The 17,544-nt window shown below is 35.4% G+C and overlaps 1 protein-coding gene across 4 annotated transcripts in view; it reads right to left on the reverse strand.

Annotated features, from left to right (window-relative positions):
• gprs (speckle type BTB/POZ protein) overlaps positions 1 to 17,544 on the reverse strand; it is a 410,903-nt gene that overhangs the window by 301,674 nt on the left and 91,685 nt on the right. The window contains exon 4 of one of the 4 annotated variants that reach the window (XR_014128518.1): positions 7,599 to 9,200. The exons of the other annotated variants lie outside the window; for them this stretch is intronic. The gene's annotated coding sequence lies outside the window, so the exon portion shown is untranslated. Of the gene's footprint in view, positions 1 to 7,598; positions 9,201 to 17,544 lie in introns of those variants that run through there. 4 annotated transcript variants of the gene reach the window in all.

Genomic DNA, 17,544 nt, shown 5'->3' on the forward strand with positions numbered 1-17,544 from the left:
GTAGCTTAACCTAATGTAGGGGCGTCCGAAAGGATATATTCAATTGATTCTTATTTCATTTCACTATAAATATTGTTATGATTTTGTTTGTTATTTACACTTTATTTGAATTCTATGAAGATAACATAAATAATCGTAACACATTTAGGTACGAAACAAACTAATCCTGAAGTATTTGAACTTATGGATATAAGAACTGGGAAAATTTTAGGATTACGAAATATTGATGAAATTAACACTAGAAAACGGTGGATGGATTTAGTCAAAACTTTAGTTTCTCCTGAAGTTGTAACGAAAGCAAATGTAAAGAATACTTAACAGAGAGAACTTGGTCTTCAAAGGAGAAAAATGAAGTATTTTATGGATATGTAATTTGGTTTAATGTATTTTACTTTGTTATTTAATCTTTGAGTTCATGTCTATAATAGTAATTACTCAATCTGTATTAACATATGTCTTAATGTTATGTGTTTTCTTTGATATTCGTATTTCATACTATTCGTATGTTTTCCTATGATTGAGAAACGCAATATTAATCGCATTATTCGTGTTTCTTATTATATAGTATATTTGAAAGCATTTTGTAATTCGAGAATATATATTGAAAATAATAATTTATGTTTTCTCTAAGAAATTGGTATTTAAGAACTTCTTACTTTTATGTTTTTGTTCTATTCGAATTTATGTAAATAATATAAATATTAAAGAACAAAAGAGGATATTTTTAATGTAAACGTATGATAGTAGTGACAGTTATGTAAAATTGATGTCATATATTTTATGGAAAAATTACGGGTAATGAAAATCAAATGTATACCTTTTTCAAAGAACTTTAAATTTAAGTCTTATTACGGACTTAGTCTTAATTTATATTTTCTTCCATATATTCTTGTTAACCTTTTTATGGCCCATAATAGACTTGAGTTATGATGTTGACCGTATTTTTTGTTGTGCCTTGTAATCGACGATTATGAAGAAATATAATTAATAATATTTGTTATGTAAAAATAAGGAAATACTTGTATACTATGATATGAGAGATATTGTATATATAAGGGGCACTTAACAAGTATATAAAGGTTAACGTCCCGAGTTCTTTTTTCTTTTTATTGAATAATGGAATAAAAAGAAAAATCCGTCGAGCGCCATAATATACAACACTATGTTGTATATATTCACTTGTAAATTATTATTTACTCGTGAATTTGGGCCATAATGCATTTTAAATAGGTACTAGGCTGAATCGGCTATTAAAAGAAGAGAAAGACAATGAAATAATATATTCATAATGTTAATATATAAAAAGATTATTCAAATGTTTTTATGTAATCAAAAAAACTCTGTCGTCGTCATGACAACAAAAATAAATAGAATTATTGAGTAGGTGAAGCAGACATCTTAAAAACATGTATAAAAAGTGAATTGTATACGCTTCTCCATTATAGTTAAACAAAGTGTTCATAAAACGTAATTGGTGTGTTTTAATGGCTCAATAATTAATAAAAGAACCGTTATAATCGACACGGCTCAATTGAACCGATAGCTTAAGCCGGTTTGGTAGGGATGAGCCATCGACTCGGCTCAATTGAGCGAAGGCTCGAGCCGACTTGGTTGGGGTGAGCCACCAACTTGGCTCAAGTAAGCCAATGGCTCGAGCCGGCTCGGTTGGGATGAGCCATCAGCTCGGTTTGGTTCGGCTCTGGTGAGCCATCAGCTCGAGCCGGCTCGCTTGAGGTGAGCCACCGGCCCAGTAGACATGACATGCAAACAATTTTTCTGAGATCGGCTCTGTGGTGAACGAGTCGTGAGCCGACCCATTTAAACCAATTGCACCATTAGAGTCGGCACAGATAATTCAACATGATCAAATGGGTCGAGTTTGTTTGTTCACTAGAAGTCAGATGTCGCTTTTATTGAAGTGATTGTATATCTGGATCAATGGATCTTGTATCTGGACCCTAGTTTAAAGAAATTCTTGGTTCGGATATGAGGAAGACTATTACAAAACTAAGTTCTTGTACAATTAGGTGTAAATTTCCAACTCGATAAATTTCTTGTGAGATACACTAAGAAAAAAATGTAAGAAGCGTACTTAAAAAGATAGGTTACATGTGTAATTATTGTAGTTTTTGAACTTAACTTACACCAGACTTATAACTGAAAACGGATGTTTTATTATACTTTCCGTATAAGTGTTCCATCTATACGTAGTTTTCGTATGAAACAATATAGGCGGTCAGGATCTCACATACAAATGGACGTATATAACATATAGCTCACGAAGGTAACATAAGTATATGCATGTGATATACGGAAAAACAGTTAGATGTCAAATATCCTGCAACGGCATGATGTAACATCTAAGGGCAGTGCGTATGTAGCATATGGATAACGTATGCTCCATACTGATTTCTGTAGTAAGCAAGAGGATTCCGTGTATTTGTACAATATACCGCTGTCCGGATAACGAATTTTCTTAGTGTATCTTGAAGAATTATGGATAGAAGCAGTGATTAGTAGTTTTCGTTGGTTCAAGTTAGTGAAGCCATAGCAGACCCGGATCTAGGAGATAAAAACTGGGGGGGGGGGCGCAGTCGGAACCAAGATTATGATAAGTATACCTTGTTTATTATAAACTTTCAAAGATATAAATAATTGTTTAAATTATTTTTGTCACTCCAAAAACTGGTGGCCTAGGCGCCCCTGACCCCTGCCTAGGTCCAGCGCTGGGCCATGTGTCCCTAGCCCTCCCTTTCTGTATGACTCTGGTACTCTAAATCGTCTCCTTAACTTAGAGAGCTTTTTGCTCATACAGAATATCAACCGGAAAAGAATAATAAACTTGCTTCTACCGCCTGTTCAAACCGAAGCAAGCAAACTTCTCGAGAATAGAGCCGGGACCGCACACATAGAGGGCAAGCATATTCTCCATTTGGCAGGAAAGAGGTAGCAAAATGACCACTGTTCCCAGTTAAAGTTTCCTTAACGTAACAATTAATTTTCACTTTATACCTATATACAATACTCAATTCTAGATACCAACACATACATAGGTAGCAAATGCATTCATCAAGAAATTTCGTGAATGCAATAATAATAGAGAAACCTATAGGAGAGACTCGATAGATCTTTGGTTTAACTGTTTATCAATCATCTGCTAACACCAATGCTTCGTGCAGCAATGTGATAGTATTAGAATAGCGGCAAGTTCAATAGTTGACATCTACATAAGGTGAAACAAAGGTCGAGTTTGTTTATTCTATGGTCATTATTTTCTATTTATGACAGACCTCTTGTAGGATAGAGGAAACCTAAAACGGAAGGGGGAAAAGGAAGGTGAAGGCAGCGAAACATTCTTTTGACAATTAGCAGTCCTCGCATTTTCTCCCTAGTAAGATACCTTCAAGGAGTAAAATATAGGCCTTGTATAGTTCATTGACCTCACTGAAAAAAAACAAAAACTATGTGCCACACAATATTTTTTAGTATATTCTCCTACACTACAGAAAAACTACAGACCACACTTTTAAAAAATCTGGTTTTCCGTATTGCGACGAAAAATCCCTAGATCTAAAAATAAATATCTAGATCTGGCAACCTGTTATATCCGCATCTGCAAATAGCGATTATACTTTATCTGTGTTCCTGAGTCTTTTACAGTTGGGAGGAAAAACATAAACTTTTTCTCTTGAGACCGACTGGTTATGATTTACAACATGCTGTTTGGAACAATGTATTTACTCATACGTTCCGTATTTTGTGAATCTACCGTCGGCAAATCGGACAAAATGTTCTTTCTTTTTTGTGTCCTGTAAGTTTGTTTAAAGCGGTAAAACCTCCAAAATTCTAGATAGTGAGAGGATTGGGCCACAAAAAATCAACAGAAAGAAGCGGAAAGAAAATAGTTATAAGCTTGTCTAAGTAGTGGCCTAGCTGATTTGAAAGAAAATGAAATTAAATATTTAAGTTTTACGTTCCTCGATTATGCCAACTAGGCTAAAGAAAACGGTGTTAATGAGAAATGAAAGAAATCGTGGAATGAAGAAAGTAGGAGGAAACGGGAGAACAGCGAGAAAACTTACGCCCATAGTGTTTATTCATCACAAAGTTCACTTGGCACGAGCTGGGATCGATCCAAGGACCCCATGCACCAGAGGTGAACGCTCTATCACTGAGCCACTGCGGTCCACCTAGGTGATTTGTCCAAAGGACATGCCTATAATATTTTTGTGGTAATAATACGTAGCGTTTGCCACGAACATGAAAAATATTGAATATTTCAATAGATCCTGTGGAATGAGTGAGCTAATCTTTTTCAGGACTAAGGATGTAAGAATACCTAGAATAATATGGGGAAAAATATTGTTTATGACACAAAAGGACACTAGAAGTGTATTTCATTTAAGTTTACCAAATTTTGCCTCGAAATAGTGGTTGCCCTGAGTGACTCTCCGCACTCCCAGTTTTTCGAGGGAGATACGATTGAAGTTATAAATTAAGTGAATATCAAAAGCATCACAAATTATAGTTCTGAAATTAGAAGGTAACTTCCAATTGTCTTCTGCAAAGAAATCTCGTCTAACAAATTTGTCATGATCTAGACCTATCAGCCTTTTGAATGCTTCTCGATGAAATTTCAATCAGTGTGTGTTGTGGAAGTAGGGAGGGGAGCGCAGAACAACAGTCCACATGACATTAGGTCTCTTTAAACAATAAAACGTTCTTTTATTTTAAGTGTGTTCTGCTATCTAAGCTATTAGGATAAGGAAGAGTGAACAGTTAGGTACAGAAAAGGTGCTATAATTTTCATTGTGGATGGATTTTAAATTTCTGGGCTTTCGCCATCTATGGCCATTTAGCCGGATAGGTGCTGATTGCCACAGCCAATTATTGGTGCTGATTGCCACGACTGTCGCTGATTGAAAATATGAAGGTGCTGACTGCTACGAGCTTGGGAGAAACTGTATTTGGAAAGAGAGGAATTAATCCCTCATACTAAATTTATGATTATTAATTAATTTAGTAATCATCACAGCAAATCTATATGGCATCCTATAAGTTACAAAGTTGCTCACTAAGTGGAACGACATACACTTGGATGTTTAAAAAGGGATTGTCTTTTCTGTTATATGTACAATTTGCACTAGTCATTGTTTATATTAATTGATTTATTGTATTATTTAATGAATATGATGGCCTGAAACCAGCTGACAAGGGAAGTTCGAGAGAAAGCACTCGCCTGCAGAGAAATAAGCATGCCATTCGAAGGACCAATTCATGCAGATTGCAACAGTAAGTTTATATGAGAAAATGAGTGGATGCACGTTTCAACGCGTTAAGTATTCTCTCCCATGGCGAAGCCTGATGGTTTGAACTTGCTATTGCTTGATCACTGGCAGACATTCATTGACAGACAAATTGTCCATTACAAGTTGCATGACGGATGGCAAAGACGTAATGGTTGAGAAGATACCAAAGAATTGCACACGATTTGAGAAACCATTTGATGTATTTTGATTCCGATCAATCAAAGATTATGGCAGGAGATTTGTACATAGTATGAAACTTCTTCATCCGGACGTTATAGTGTACCAACCAAACAATCAAATAAAGGTCGTGTTCATACGAATCACTTCCGATCACCGCGATTCATTGGATTCTTTCAGTTTGCGTTCTACAAGGCAGGTTACGAACCAATTATAGGCCTATAACTTTTGAATCACTTTGTCGAATTTGCTTTTCGCTTTGGTTCTGCGAATTGTTCCCTTGACGAATGCAACGCAATTACACATATAAAATGTTCATGGTGCAGGGGAGTCTTTTGCCTGCGTCATTTCTTCATAAAATAGAACAACAGTGATCAATTTTCATCTCTAACCTATGATTATTGTGAACAATTTAATGACTAACTGTATTTAACAAACCCGTTAGTTATTACGAAACACTTTTTTTTCTGTTACGTCCGATAGCTTTCAATTCGTATGTCAATATTCGTTACTAATTATGTTGTACTTAACGCGTATAAATGCGCATATCCTCATTTTCTCATATAAACTTCCAAAGTTGAATATCTCAAACCGTTCTCAACCGTACAGGACTTTTATGCTGATTACAACAAGCTAATGAATTGGGGCTTGAAATGGCATGCTTAGTTTCTCTGCAGGCGAATGCTTTATCCTGAACTTCCCTTGTGAGGGACAGCCAGCAGTGCTTTTTTGATGGAACTTTCAAGAGCTGCTCGAAACAATTTGCACAGCTGTGCACAGTTCATGCTGACATAGAGAGTTCAAGTGAGAACACATAAATCGTACCAATTTTGTACGCACCGTTCCCTGACCAAATTGAAAGTACACTCACGTCCAAAATTATTGTCGCATATCTATAACTGTCTTCTTGTAAGAATATAATTTGAAAATGATTTTGCAGAGTACTTTTAATACTGATACTATGTGTATAAGCAGGAAATGTATATTTGTGGTAAATATCATAGGAAAAGAATTATAAATACGAAAATCATAATGAGTAAAATAAAATGTAACTAAATGGACAAGAAAATTTTATTTACCTTTCATTGTTCTTGTTTACTGCTCTTTTGACATGAAATTTACCACATACTTGTCTTTGCCGATTATGCACATACTAACATTATAAGAAATATCGGGCAAATTCGTTATCAAATTATATTACTAGCATAACATATTTATAGTCATGCGACAATAATTTTGGACATGAGTGTACATACAGAGACCTGTTTACCTTTGTTAGGAGTTGGTTTGGACAACACGATCCTAAGGTTCATCACGTTTCTTTCATGCTTCTTGGTGTCCGGTAATGTTACGTCTAGCAACTTTCTCTCAGGCTCGTGGCAGTCAGCACGCCACCGTAGCAATCAGCACCCCACCATTTAGCCCGTCACGTTTGAGGGATGACATGCCTCGACGAGCACAGTCTCCGGGGAAAGGGAGGAAAAAAGGATTGGGGAAGGAAGGAAGCGGCCTGGGACCTATTAGGTACCACACCGGCATTGGGCTGCTGTAAATGAGAAAAACCTAATTCAGGATGATTGGCCTAAAAAAGCTTTTTACACATTTTTGACCGAGTACCCCCAGCGGGAAGCAAACCCGGAACCGCTAGCACCGAAGAGAATTTTCATTGTGTAATACTATACCAGCGTTTCCCAACCTTTTTCAACTTGCGGCACACTACAGGTGTAACTTGGAATTCTCGCGGCACACCCATATTATAGTAATTTTATAAAATTACTATTATTATTTGTAAATATAAAATACCGTGGTATTTTAATGTGATTACTGATCTCCTTCTCACAGAGAAGAAAGCTCGATCACTGATTTTCCCCCGTGGTAAATCATTATGCTTATTTTTCATTCTAATTTTAAAATAGAAAACAATAGCAATGAAATGTAGGACTCGGATTTTTAAAAATCCACTTTCCCTTTCGAAAACTGGACCTAACCTTTAAAAGAGATGATGAGTAAATAACGAACAAATAAACAAATCTATACTTTTAAAACACAAATGTAGGTAATTTGTATGCATATTTGCTTTGTTGAATTTATTGAATGATATGTTAAAATTTCAAGTTACAAAAGTCTGCAACAATAAAGAAGCAGTAATGGTCATGGCAATGATAAATACGCTTTCCAACATTAAACATCTACAGAAAAGTAACACAGTATGAAACCTAAAATTGTAGATTTATAGTAGAGGTTCATATACATTTTCCCCTATGTCTTGCAATTTTGTTCCTATAGAATTAATAATTTCTTTCGATTTTCTCGGTTGGGAAACATTGTACTATACTGTTTTCAATCATTACGCAGGAAATTAAGCTGATTTGAGGTCTACCAGCTTCTGGTAGAGATGCCAAGGAATGCACTTTCTCTGGGAATGTACTTTATGTCTTAGGGTAATTAATTTGGTAGGTCCCATAAACGTATGACCCCATGAATGCCATCACCGTCCTCCGAAATATAAACCCGGAACCATGTGAACGAAGTCCTTGCCTCTTAGACTTCACGACTACCGAGATTGGCAGTCAACTAGTTTTTAGTATTCAGATACAAACCACTTCATATTTTACATGATGTTATAATAATAATAATAATAATAATAATAATAATAATAATAATAATAATAATAATAATAATGTGTTGTAGTAGTATCATTGATAATAATTATATTTCTATGTAGGATACTTGAAGAGAGTATTTAGAACTACACACAGGAGTGGACTCCAACAAATTCGAGTCGAGTTGGAGGAAAGTTTTCGAGTCGAGCTGAAAGATGTATGTTTCGAGTCGAGTCGAGTTTCAAAGAAAACTCGCTCGAACTCGCTCGCACACATCCCTACTTTGTACCTAACTTTTTATAAGACTCTTCTTTCCTTTTCATAAACTAGAAGGTAAACTACTTTGAATAAATATTCATAATAATTGCAATTAAGCATATTTGTAACTTAAATTTAACGTGGTGTTTTAGTGATTACACAAATTACAATTATGAGCATACTTTATGGAGATGCTCTTACAGACAGTACCCAAGCACCTATATACGCTATGGAAAACTGATTTTTCAAGTCTTTTGGAGAAAAATACTGTGAACTGAGAAATCATAACATTTTGCATATTGTACAGAAGTATTTCTCTGCGAATAGAAGTTTCTTTTGGAATGCGTTAAGAAATTAACACTCGCAAGAATACTCTCTTAGGTCAAGTATATTTTAGGCACACACTAATTTCCCCCCACCTCGAAGTGCTTCAATTTCCTCATTGACAAACACTTTACCATTTTAGATCGTAAAGGTCAGATCCACCTTTGTTGTAATAGAGTGGTGCTTGAGCGATTGACCTTAGAAATTCAAACTCCGATTAGTGACAATTTCACAGTCTTGTTTTGTTACAAGTGTAAACTCTTTTGTCAGTAGAAGAGGCCGTGGATTATTGTAAGAGTTGATGACGAGATTTTGGTGAGTCAGAGTAGGTCACAGTGAATGAGAGTGGTTGATCAGAGTGGGTCACGGTGGGTGGTGGGTCATGGTGGGTCGTGGGTCAGAGTAGGTCATGGTGGGTGGTGGGTCGGTGGGTCAAGTTTTCATTGACCCACCCCAACTCTGCCACCACCACACCTCGCAAGATTTTTGGGATCGACAAATCTCTGGTGTTTCTTCTAATGTATTACATCTGGAAAAGAAAGAAATACACATACATTAATTTACCACCACGAAATGAAAATAGGGCAATTTAGTTGGGACAGGCTGTATATCAAAAGTACCTTAGCATTGGATACCATGACCGAAGCATGACTTGTTTCGAATGAATAGGAAAGAAGTTACCAGCGCTTAAAAATTTGATTTTTTCAAAGGCTTTATATTTAAAAAAAAATGCTTAGATAGGTACCATATCTAGTTACTTTTGTAGTTTTCAATGGACGAACTAATTATTTTGCCGTTTACAGCACTTTAATATGTCAAACCGTTCCGAAGATGTGATAAACATTGCTGAAGTTTGCAACACTGCTTAAATCATGTAACTGAGAGAACTTTTAATTACAGTTACTATAATTCTATAAAAGAGGAGAACAATCCTAATCATTTTAAACATAATTCTATAAAAGAGGAGAACAATCCTAATCATTTCAAACATTTGTCACAAATACGCCATTTTCAGCAGTGTTTCTAACTTTATGAATGTTTATCATATTTCCGGAACGGTTTGAGATATCAAGTACGTATAAATATATTTTTGTACTTTTTTATTTTTAATTTTTTTCTTTCTTATATACGTTGTTACATTGTTTCAGTGTAAAATGGACATTGATCTGTATCTGAAACATATGTAAATAAATAAATAAATAATCATTCGAAACAAACCATACCAAGGTCACGGTATCCAACGCTAAGGTGCTTTCGATGTGCATTATCTTGGCCACCTCCGTTGTGCTGTATATGTGATAGAGGCTTCTAAACTTTGGATATGTGTGATACTATAATAGGGGCCGCGGTGGCTCAGTTTTAAAGCGTTCACGTCTGGTGCTTGGGGTCCCGGGTTCGATCCCAGCCTCCGCCAAGTGAACTTTGTGGTAGACAAACACTGTGTCGTGGGTTTCCTCGCGTTTCTCCCGTTTCCTCCCACTTTCTTCATTCCACCATTTCACTCATTTCTCATCATCACCGTCACCTTTAGCCTAATCGGCATAACCGTGGTACGTGAAACTTACAGATTTCATTTCATTTTCATACTATAATTTATAGTACAGCAGTACTGAATAATAAATGTAGTATTTTATGTTTTTATTTCACATGTTGATTTAAAATATCTAGTAATCTGACGTAGTGCCATTTGAAAAAAAATGTAACTTTATATTAGGAAGGCAACATTATTCACTCGGTGATATTACTTAATACGAAAAACGAGTTCCCCATTCTTATACTTGCTTCATGTAAAGTTCCGTTTATCTCACTATTTTGATTTCTGAGTTATCACTGATGATCAAGATAGATTGTCACCTTATATATATATGTAGGGTCAATCCTAATGATGGGTAAATTCCCGGGAAGATTCCCAAAAATTGGAATTTTCCGGTATTTTATTTACAATCACAAATAAAATTGCATTCTATTACTATATTATGATTTCAAAGTTAAATTCGTTTTTATATCACAGTATATAATTACTGTTGTACCCAGAGGAGTCTTTAAAATGTATATTCTGAACGATGTTATGTTATTTTATTAATATTTTATTATATTTAGAGAGTACGCAAAATGGATATTTATTTACAATATGTTCTACAAAAGTAAATATGTTTGAAAAATGGTGTTCACATATCTTTAAACTGCTAAAAAAAAGTTTAAATTTAGATGTAAGTGGATTTTCCAAACTTGATGCTACTACTGATATAAACATATTAATTTTTTAAATGTTATAAACGAATTAGGTTGGGTAACTGCCAGAAGATACATGTCCCACCATTTTGTTAACATTTGCGCATAAATATGCATGTTCAAACGTTTGCAAGATACATTCTTATCTCTATAATTTTGCATGTAATATTGCCACACGACCTTTCTTCCTGCCCATTTCTCGAAATGTCATGCTTTAATTCACATGCAAGAGAAGTCAGATTACCTCTTCAGAAATACAAGTCAGAGACAGGAGACAGATCGACGTCTATTACTAACGGTGGTTCAGGGTTTATTAATAGTATTTCATCTCAATTTCTACGTAATTCTACATTACTTTACAAAATGGTGTCTTTTCATCATTTGTAAATTAGTACTTTGCTACTTTAGGCTATTGTTTAGTTTTGGTGGGCCAGCTTTTGCACGTACTTTTTTGCGATATTCTATTCCGATGTGGTTGTTTTATGGTTTCATATGTTAAATTACGTTGCCCACATTAAATTCAGGCAGCATTGCTAGCGAGCGTTAGCAAGTGAAGGCTCGGTAGTGCCCCGCAGGGCACGTTGTTTTCTATCTTCAATACCAACAATTCACTTTTCTTTCTCACATAAATGAGTTCCACTTACCTTTACGGTTTGTACAAATCCTCTACTGCCCTAGGAAGATTGTGTTCGATACTTTCTTGACTACTTGAACACCACTATCAACTCATTTCTTCCGTAAATCGTCCAACGTTTTGCTAGTTTTAGGCCCCCAATACTAAACAATTACCCTACATTTTAGTGCAAATGGAAATGGAACTTTAAAAATCATATTATTAGCTTAATAATCATATGACGGTAAAATCATAAAGTACCGTCAAATAATTTTAAATTTTTTAACCTCCAAATTCTTTAAAACCTAGAAGTAAATCATAATATATTAAAATAAAGTAATTAGTCATATGATTCTTATAATTTGGAAGATAAAGTAAAGAAATGGAAATAAATTCCTTCCCGGGAATTTATAGGCCAGGGGAAAAAACCGGAAATATTCCCACTTTTTAAAATTCCTTCCCACCGGGAATATTCCCACTGCCTATCACTAGTCAATCCATACGAAGTGGTCCAGTGGTGGTTGCTCGACCATCTCCGAAAATTATAAAACATTGAGTGTGATGAACCTTGTGTATGTGAGCATCAACACTTTTCACGTAGTGATATGCATATGTGTTCCTGAATGGCGGCCATCTTGGTTGTCGGTGGAATACTATTTTTTGCATTTACAAGCGTTTATGAAAACTACAGTTGCTGAGGACGTCCGTATCAGACGAACAGCAAACAAAAACGAGTGTTTAGAGGAGATACTGAGGTACACTTAGAACATGCACTCTTGCTTTTAAATAAATATACAGGGTTGCAAACCACTAGATGAAATTATTAGAAAAATACAGAAAATTACACTTTTAAAGAGACTCTAATTTACAATGGCATAAAGTGGGGATTCATAAGTTTTGTGTTGAATACTATTGCATGTAAAGAGTCTGCAAAGATATCTACACTTATGATACTACTGGCACAGTAGATTTATGGGGGTCCGAAAGTTGAAGTTTGTGATTTTTATGCCATGTTTGGAGCATAGTATCTCAGGAGCATAAAGTGCTAAAAATTGCTGCTTAGGCCACAAAATAATTCTGTACGTGAATAAATTATTGCAAAAATCGTAACTGATATTGCATGAAGTAAAAAGTAAGGGCATGGTAAAAACGCGAAGAGAGCACACGTGTAACGATGGTCATAGCCCGGAAAAATTTTAATGTTTTGATTTTTCATGCTAGATCTAAAAAACTACGCGTGGTTCAGGAATTAGTGTTTGTGTTCAGTTGTGCAAAAGCTTGCGAGTGGCGTTTGTTGCATCTTTCTAGCTCCATGATCATTGCCACTTCTACAGGTTGGACAATTAATCTTGACTATCCGCTATAACGGACAAACCAAAAGATAGAGAAAAACAAAACCTTGCACGAAGCAAGTGTAAGGAGGTTGACATTTATGCATGTATTAAACAGAAAGATCCAATGAAGTGTTGCTAACCCGATATAAAGTTATATTTTTTCGAATCGCACTACGTCAGATTATTACATTTTTCAACTTACCGTGTCAAATGTAAAATTAAAATGACTTTTATTATTCAGTATTGCAAACTAAGGATGGTATATATCAGAAACATTCTACGTTCGGAAGCCTCTAACGCAAATATAGTATAACGAAGATGCAAAGAATAATGCACATCGAAAGTACTTTAGTGTTGGATACCATGGTCATGCTATGACTTGTTTCGAATGAATAGGAATGAAGTTACCAGGGCTTCAATATTTTACATTTTTTGAATGACTTCATTTTGAAAAAATGCTGAGATAAGTATTACATCTAGTGGCTTGTATGGATGTGTAAATTATTTTGTTGTTTACAGGAGTTCGATATCTCAAACCGTTCCGGAGATGCCATTGCTGAAGTTTGCAACACTGCTTAAACCGTGTAATTACGAGAATTTGTTGTAATTACAGCTACTAAATCTATTGCCGTAATGTTATAGAAGAGAAGGAAAACAACAATCACTTTACATGTTTTCCAGAAATAAGCCATTTTCAGCAGGATAGGATAGATAGGTGTAACGCAACCTTGTAAAGACATTAACTTCCGTAACTGGGATGAGATTTCAATGTGTAACGTCTACCTCCACGTAGCCTCCTCAGCTCGAATTCAAATGGAGAGTTTTAAAAATAATGGTTAAAAAATTAATAATAATAATAATAATAATAATAATAATAATAATAATAATAATAATAATAATAATAATAACAACAATATGAACAATAACAAAAATGTCGACTCGAAATTTTTTAGACAAGACTGGACAGATGGGACTCGGGGATAAGATCCTCCTCGTCCCGTATTGATTGGAAAAGCTGACGCATGATCAAATATTCCTTTAAGCCAGGAAATAAACCATATATATACAAAGCAAACACAAGATTTCAATTTTTATTAACAATTTTATTCAAACAAGGAAGTGGTCGTGTGTATATGCTATTACGTTAGAATAACGTATATACACGAAATGAATAACAAATAATAATAATATGAATGATGCAAATAAGCTAAGTTGTTTTGAGTTATCCAAATATCCAATAATGTAAAAATCCAAAAAAAAAAAAAAAAAAAAGTAATACCTGTTTGGTTTTTCACCTGTTTGGATCGATCGTTCAAAGATTTTCGCTGAGGAATTATCTCTGTAACGTACTTTCTGTTCCGACTGAAAAGAGCATGGAAAATTTCAGCTTGTTCTACATCCATGTCTGAAGCCTTTGAAGAAATATTCAGCAAATCCTTAAGTCTTCTACAACTCAGGATGATAAACTATTCTAGTTTTATCCACACATGAAACTGTACTTTTAAAGCCACACGTCTTTAGTCTCCCTTCAGACACTTTCTTTTTTTTTTTTTTTGTTCATCATCATCTTCTTCTTCTTTGCTGTTCTATTGCTTGATCTATTCTCCAAAGGTGACTTCAATTTCCTATCATTATTGGCTAAATATATAGCATTCGGAAGATTTTTATCTAAGGAAGTCTCAAGACATGGAAAAATGAAATGAAATCTTTGAGTTTTACGTCCCACGGTTATGCCGGTTAGGCTAAAGGAGACGGTGATGATGAGAGATGAGTGAAATGGTGGAATGAAGAAAGTGGGAGGAAACGGGAGAACCCCGAGAAAACCCACGAGCACGGTGTTTGTCCACCACAAAGTTCACTTGGCGGGAGCTGGGATCGAACCCGGGACCCCAAGCACCAGAGGTGAACGCTCTACCACTGAGCCACCGCGCCCCCCTCAAGACATGGATGTTCAACTTTCTTGTCAACGTGATTCCCTTTCGTCGATATCATAGCCATATCAACGAAAGTATTCCGTTCTAAATTTTCTTCACAACGATCTTCAAATTTCTCACAAACCCCTTAATCTTCATTAACACTTTTGGGATATACCCTCTCTTCTTCCACCTTTCGAATCTCAGCATCCGACTTATTATAATTCTTTGACAAGTCACATTCGATCATATTTCTTAACGCTAAGAGCTGAGAAGAATTCGTTGAGTTGAGTTGATTCTAGTTTAGCGTCCCGTTCAGCAGCGAGGCTATATGAGACGTGGACCTACTGATTAACGTGGAATCCGAACCACATGAACTCCCGCTGGGAATCGAACCCGGGTCTCCCACGCCAAAGGCGCGTATGCTAACCGCTTAGCCACGAAGAATTCGGTGCATCAATTGTTAACATTTGCGTTTCCAATTGCTGAAGCTCTAATTCGTATTCGATTCCCTTTTTACAACATCGGAAAGAAGAAGAATCGGCTCTAATAAAAATTGAAGTTAATTTTGAAGAATCATTAGTTGATAAGTTCTTATTAAAATGTTCACCTTTCGAAAACTTCCGTTGGCCATCTGGATCACCTGATCTTCTTTCCTTTTTCAATCGATCAAAAAATCTCGACGATACTTGAGACACAGTCTCTTTTTTCCATCATGCAGATTTATAAAGTTATTTTATAGTTTAAACTACAGATGTCGCACAAAGAAAAGACATACCCAATAAACATTCACACGGTAATTTGTCAACCACACGGAAAATCACAGTCTGGAAAAATCCCGATAAATTCACATTCAGAGTTATTTCTCTATTTGTAGTGCGTTGACTGTTCGTTCATCCACTTTGCGTATATACTGTCCGACATCCCAACGTCTAACTAAATTCCTGGTAACAAAATTAAAAATTGATCCACCACCGACACAAATAATTGTTAGAATGTTGTTGATCTTTCCCAAGACAAAGGTTGTCACTAAACCATCCATCTCCTATGGAACACTGTTAAAATTCCTTCCAAAAGCTATCTACAATCGATCCTTTTTATTTTTGTTCCGAGAACCCGGTGTAATCGAAATCCTCGAGTCTTTCTTCAATTGATTCGATTTTTCATTTCGCACTGAAGAATATTTTCGATCATCCGACCTGGCAACTGATAATGTTGATAAACTATTGTTGGACAGTACCATTTTATTCTTTTCCTTGTTAACACCCATTAGACTATTATACTTAAGTTGTTCTCGAGTATTAAGAACAAACTGTTCAGATATTTTCAAAAGTTCTATTCTATTAATTGGAACATAATAGTTAAGCATTCTGAACCTTTGATTTGGGTTCATTCCATTAAGAATAATTCTAACCAATTCTCCCTCGTCCAAACTCAAATTTAAAACATTCATGGAAACTATTATAGATTTCGCATACTCATTCATAAGTTCAGATTTTTTTTTCTATAAATCCTCTCATTATACCTAACTCGATTTTTGCATACACATAAGTTCCTCTGGGTCAAAATGGACCCATTCATTTTTTATGTTTCAATTTGTAGTTTACACCACATTTATACATGCAATAGTGTTGTGACTTGTTTGTGTCAAATATAAAAAAATGTGTCAAACCTAGACAAGCATCACTGGTGGGGGAATGTCCTCGGCTCCCTATATTTTTGAAATATATGATATATTGTCCTGTCGTCCTAAAATATTTAGAAATAATTGTACAATTGTTCTACTGTTCACCGAAATTTCACAAGCCAGAGATGCCCTTGCATCTAGAACACTAAAACATCACACACACACACACACACACACATATATATATATATATATATATATATATATATATATAACTTTTGACTTACAATGTTCTGCTGGAAACAGGTTTTATTTAGGTTACTTTTGTTAGGTTAGGTCATGCATTCCTGTTAACGTTTATTGAAAACCTCTGAGAACAAAATCCACGTAAGTGATTGTTTTCTTTTATGCTACTTGAAACATGTGAACATCCATTTTACTGCTTTTGAAATTTCTCACAAATCTGATTGGAACATATTTTACAGTTAAATTTGTTTCACAAACTGTATTTGATCGTACGCTTGTTGTCTGTTCCCTTGCACATGTGACATACACCTCTTTTCCTCGGAACATCAGGGCTACTCGTCGTTTGATAAACACACTCCTCCAGTCTCTCTCCACGGAGCGATCGTACGATTTCTTGGGTTGCACTTGTTCTTAGCATATTTTTGTTTGTTTGATGTAGTTTTCAGTTGAGTTGATTTCCGTTTCAAATGTCAGTTCTTCATCGTTTTCCGTTTCAAATTACTGAATTATAATCTTAAACTTGTTTATGGACAAGGCAAAAATATGCACATTGCAGATCTGTTGTCAAGGTCATATCTTAATGAGGTTGAAGAAGACGACAGGTCACTTACTGAATTAATCCATAGTCTAACTTCTGACTTAGAAGTTAGTGATAGTTTTCAGCTGAGTTGATTTTAGTTTAGCGTTCCTTTCAGCAGCGAGGCTATATGACACGTGGACCTACTGATTACCGTGAAATGCGAACCACATGAGCCCCCGCCACGAATCGAACACGGGTTTTCCACGCCAAAGGCGCATACGCTAATTACTTAGCCAAGAGGGAGAGGTAGTAGTTTTGAATCAGAGCTTTTCCAAGAATCTTCATCAGACAGGGAAGACGAAGACAAAGAATCCTGCACTGATAATTG

Source organism: Thermobia domestica, chromosome 15 (genome assembly GCF_964235325.1).
Source record: "Thermobia domestica chromosome 15, izTheDome1.hap1.1, whole genome shotgun sequence".
Classification (NCBI taxonomy): Eukaryota; Metazoa; Arthropoda; class Insecta; order Zygentoma; family Lepismatidae; genus Thermobia; species Thermobia domestica.